Here is a 5,663-nt window from a genome sequence, read left to right on the forward strand (position 1 = left end):
GGGAGCCCTCAAAGGATTAACACAGCAATGAGAAGAATTAATCTGCTTTAATCAACACATACGTGAACATTAAATCACTAAATGTGGAAACATTATGACTTTGTTGTGACAAAAGATAAAAACCTCCAGTCTTCCTCTGCAACTCCTTCTCTTAAGAAGCATTATGATCATGGCTGTACAACAATACCAAAAATATAGCACATAAGGGAGAGGTTTGCGTGGTGAGCTTTGACAGCAAACAGTGTTGACATGGGTGTATCAGTGAGAAGTGTTAAGTTAGAATAGCTGCACCTGCTTGAATATGGTTGGACATGACTAGTCACCTGATAGTCACACTGAATGAGCCAATGATTATGAAGCATGAATAAAACAGCCAATGTTAATCAAGTAATGCAAGTGCAAATTTCAGTGCTCAGTTTTCTATTTGCAGGGCATTTCTGAGCTAAACTAACCCCATATATAGAAAAAACCTGCCATTATTAGCCCCTGAGAATTTTAATAACAACAACAGTAGCACGTACAAGGTTTACACGCCATAACATCATAATATTTGTTCATGTTTTATAAGTTTGCAAGTTTTATAACCTGGATCCATAGAGTTCAGATTATTTCCATTGATTGTTGTGTGTTCTGTTTGCTTTGGTATGCAGCTGATGTTTCAGTTGCTTTTCTCTCAGTGCAACTTTGCAACAGAATCAAATCCATAAGCTTTCAGTCATGAAAGCTTGTGCTTTTGTTTCGTTGATCAAACAGCTTGTGCAACCAGCCGCCCTGATTTTCTGAAAAGCTGCTGGTAGTTGGTGAAGTGGCAGCTGAGAAACTGAGTCAGTCAGACAGCCTATCCCTCCAAACCCTTCAAGGCAGTCTGCTGGTTTGACGGATGAGAATTGAAAGGCAAATCAATAGAGATCACAGCTTAAATGAAGAGTGATTTTAATTGGCTTACTGTTATTGACGGGTGCTTCCCTCAGCTCCTTGGACTTGCTCCTGGGGCCACATGAAGGCCTGTGCTGTGGTTCCGGCAAATGAAGATTTGCTGATACTCAGCTGTTCACTGTATGGAATGACGACTAACGAGGGGTGACAATAGCAATTCAGATAAACGTTTATTAGGGGCATTTTCGTATGCTGACGTCTGCCTGTGGTACGTCTATTTTCAGGGGCTGTTAAGAGATTGATAAACACACTTGGGATGACAAAGTGTCAGATTCTCACAAATCAAAATGTGCATTCCTGAGTTTTAAGTATGCTTCCCTTGTTGTGGAGCTTGCTTGCCTGTGAAAAAAAGAGGAGAAGACAACTTGTCATCCATAACAGCTGCAATTTGCAGACACAAAAATATGCTGTTCCTATTGAAATTAAGTGAAATATTAATCAAGGTAGAGGCTGAAAATAGATACATTCCTCTAATGTGGTTTCATGAAAATAAAGGTGATGGTTTTGACAGGCAAGGTTTCCCACGAACCCTAATGAATTCTCGAAATGTGCTGATGAAATCTCTTTTGCATAAAGAGGAGGATGCTTCAAGACTCAAAAACTTAACACAGGAGGCAGAGAAGGAAGATGTAGGGTGCAATTTCAATTTTAAATTTACTGTCTGAGATGATTTACAGTCACTGGGAATTTGCTACTGCTAATACAGTTTATTTACTGTTGATCATGAGCTTAGAAATTAGTATTTTCTGCCAAAGGCATTTGGACAGTCATCAGATCACATGTTAGTCTACATGGCAACTCCAACATTATATTTATATTTTTTTGACCAGTTTCAAACATAATAATTAATTTGCCGCTGTAGTCATCTTTTCTGATATCTATTGATATAAAGAAATCCAGATGAAAGAGTGTCAGGATTCCCCCTCTTCAGAAATCTTCAACAAAATATGCATACGCGGCATATGATTATGAAATGAAACCTGAAACATAGCCTCTAACTTTTGATACACGCACAGTCAGCAGCAGGGAACGCCTGTAAGATTAACACGGAGGACCCCTCTCCTTATTGCATTAGGGCTGCCTGAACAGGCCGTTTTAATAATGCATACTCACTCATGCATATTCTCAGCACTGTGTCAAGTACAGTGGAATTAAACAAGTTTATCATCTAAAAAATGACATGTTCCATATCAGCCCTTCTTCTCCGAGCGGCCAACGAACAGCGATTCTGCATTTCGCCTATCATGACGATACTGAAATAAGACTGTTATCAGCAGTCGTTGAGAATTTATAATTTCCTACTGGGGCCAATATCTTCAGAGCTTAATAACTATGGAGCGGTTTTGATACTGGGGGAGTTTCTACTCTTGGAAAACTGGTCTTTTGAGGCTAAAAGGTATGAAAAAAGTGTGACATGATAGACACAGGCACAAAAATTAATTGTTGGTTTTTGCCTTCAGTATATGTGACGTTAAATCAATTAAGTGGAGCATGCCTTTATATATTGACAATACTTGACTTGTAGCCTCTTAACATCCACCCTTTTTTAAAAATGTTTGCCTATTTGGCATATCCAAATGGAAAAGCTTATAACAGAAGAACTGTAACGCCAAAATGCATGTATTAGGCTTCATTGGAAAGGTAACATCTTTTAGTGTCTGGAAATGTGCTTGTTCAGCATGTGGCTAAAATACAACCAAAACTACATCAGTTCAAATATGGCTCAATAAAGTGTTTTTGGTCCTTGTCTATAATGAGTCATATTTGAATAACAATAACTTTATGCCAGAACTATGCAAATCACCTACTTACCTTCTACATATTGTCAACCACACCTGTATATGTAGACCTCTAGGCCTAAGCTTACAGGAGCTAGGGAGACTTTAGTTTATAGTGTCACTGGTGTCCCCAAACCTCTCCAAAATGTCTCAAGTAGCAAAAATGTGCCAATTGCTTTTACTCATTACTGCGTGATGTTAAGTCACTTACAACTGGCTTAAGTGGGTCGCTGGCAACCCTGTGGATGTTAAGAGGTTAAAGCTCCTGCACACCTGTGGTCCATCCACACAGATGTTTTCATTTACTTTGCTTGATTGGATCAGAACTGCATCTACAGATTGGCCTGTGCTCAGTGAATTTACCAAAGTAAATCAGTGCAAATTTAGCTCACAATGCTATTGTCAGGGGTGAGTCTAAATGAAGGTGTTAGCTGTCATAGTTTACTGTATCAGCTGTGTTGCACCATCAACATTTATATAACCTTCTTCTGTCAAGGTATAAATTGCACCACAAAAAAAGGAATGGTTTGCAGACAGTTGAGACAGGAGATGATGGTACAAGTCTCTTTTGATGTCCTGTTAGCAACTAAGCTGACAAGCTTAGTTAGCAATCCAATCAACAAAATGCCAGGGGAAGTTAATAGTCCAGAACAGAGAAAATAGAGAAATGCTCTGGAAGCTATTGTGACTGATGCTGGCTAGCGTGTTAGCAGCTAACTCACCAGTTACAGTAGTTTACCAACTAGCCCTGCAAGTATATATGTCATCAAGCTCCTAGTACTACATACTTTATGAGGACATGCCAAAGAACTTTGCTGTACAACTTTCTTGTAATCAACCTGAACTTGTTTCTGACCAACTTGAAGCTGAGCAGAGGTCTAATCAGCCTGGAAAAGTGAAAACACCTGCGTGAGTGTGTGCAGAGCGTAAAGTACTGCACTGACACAAAATACCAAAAAGACTGCAAACAAGGAAGCAAAATGCAAGTATATTTTGAAGTATGATTGAAAGAAAATCACACCAAGTCAAATGCTACGAGAGCTACAGTATTTAAGAAATTTGATATATTAGATATAAATGGAATTTTGAACATTTGAAATGATAAAACCAAAATGAGTGGTCTTCCAGATATATTGTGGGCCTTAAATCACATAAAAATAAAAATACAGTATTTGAGGGATAATTTAAAATCATCTTTAGCTGTGCTAAGGTGCAAATATGCATTTTGTTGGATTTGATATTTTGATTTTTCACCATAAATCACAGTTTTTATATTCTGAGCAAGTTTTCCCAAATCAAGTCTGCTAACATTTAAACACCTACAGTGACTGGAAGTTTGCCAAATTTTAGCAAGTCTAAACCTCAGACTTCCCACACACCCTGTGGAAAAACACTGGATGTTGAGCTTGCATGTGGCATCTACTGTGGTATTGATAAAAATAAGATCTCAGCGATAGGCTTGAACTCAGTCCAAAGTTGCGAGCATTGATCTCTCATGTCTGACTAAGAACTGGTGTTTCTTTGTGTGCATGCGTGTGAAAAAGCGAGAATGAGAGGGAGCGATGGCCAGAGAGAGGAGGACTTATCTTCCTGCAGGATCAGTACGACTGTTAAACCTCCTAAATCACCTGCAGTGAGCGGAGCAGAACAGAGCAGCGCAACGCAAGGCCGCAAGATTTCTTATTTCATTTTTAATACCTCCAGATCTGATCCATCCAGGATTGTGTTGCTGTAATCCCTTGGCTCGATATCCCCCATGTTCAATATGTTAATGTCTCCCACCAAATGGATCATTTGTCAGACAGACTTGGCAGATGGGCTTGCAACCGTTTCAGAAAAGACAGATGTATCAACACCCCTTTTAAAATCTCTGTGTGCTTTTCAACAGTCGACTCACCATCAGTGCAACAATAAATGCATGCATTTGCGTGTCGAAACAAAACAGCAGATGCACTGTCAGCAGGACCAAAGAGTTAGCTTCTACCCTAGATAATTTCTTTCCAGGCGTATAAAAGATGGAGCACAGTGGAGGATGAACATAACATTGTCACTACCCAGAAGACCGAGCATAAGAGAAGCTTTTGTATGTTAGAATTGCCAGAATCATTTCTCAACGTGTTATTTTTCAGCCAGATAATGATCTATTTCTCAGCTCCACAGTGTCCTACTTAGCTTACTTATCTTGCTTTCAGTAAGTTGGAGAGAAAAATAATCATTTGATGTGGAGGATGCTTCTTAGTCGTGCTAATGCTGCTCTGTCCTTGATCATTATCCCTATTATTTAATAGCTTAAGGCCAATTTTCTTAAGGAGAGTGATTTTTTTATTCCATTTCTATATGTGAGATGCCGTATTGAACCAAGACAACACTGTATTTGTTGACTTGAATAAAGCGCAATGATGATGGCGAAGAAAGGGTTGAGGGAGAAATCCACCTGAATATCACATTGATGTTTTGCAAACATTGATCTCAAAGAGAAGCAGACAAAGGCTGTTCTCTACATTCTGATTCAGGCCTCAGCATCTCAATATTGAATAACCTGTGAGCTATTATGATGCTTTTGTATGCAACGCATGATTTATTACTGCACCTTCTGTTGTACCATCAGAGCCTCATAAGATAGCGTGCTGTTAGAGAAACTCTCCTCAGAAAAGAAAAAGATATAAGGAAGCTGCTTTTTTTTTCTTGTTTCTATTAATCAACAGTTTCAGAGTGATGACTGATTAATTTGCAGGGTATTTTCTACCTGCAGCTGCTGGCAATGTGACAGTTTATCATCTTGATAGAGTCACCTATTCATTCTGTCATTTAAACTCAAAAACAAACATACACCACGCGACTCAGGAAGCTGTTTACACACACAGGCTACATCAATTTGTATTGTGTCAGTAGCTATGTGCAATATTTCATACGCACATAAATGTCATAAGAAAGCCAGATGTTGTTTAC

At 38.9% G+C, this 5,663-nt stretch overlaps 1 long non-coding RNA gene across 1 annotated transcript; it reads right to left on the reverse strand.

Annotated features, from left to right (window-relative positions):
• Positions 1-487: 487 nt before the first annotated feature.
• Positions 488-2,931, reverse strand: LOC122998864. The gene is made up of 3 exons (XR_006407527.1): positions 2,749-2,931; positions 947-1,275; positions 488-868 (listed from the first exon to the last, which is right to left on the reverse strand). It is a non-coding gene; the product is annotated as an uncharacterized LOC122998864 (long non-coding RNA).
• Positions 2,932-5,663: the final 2,732 nt, after the last annotated feature.

The sequence above is a fragment of the Thunnus albacares genome, chromosome 15 (genome assembly GCF_914725855.1).
Source record: "Thunnus albacares chromosome 15, fThuAlb1.1, whole genome shotgun sequence".
NCBI lineage: Eukaryota > Metazoa > Chordata > Actinopteri > Scombriformes > Scombridae > Thunnus > Thunnus albacares.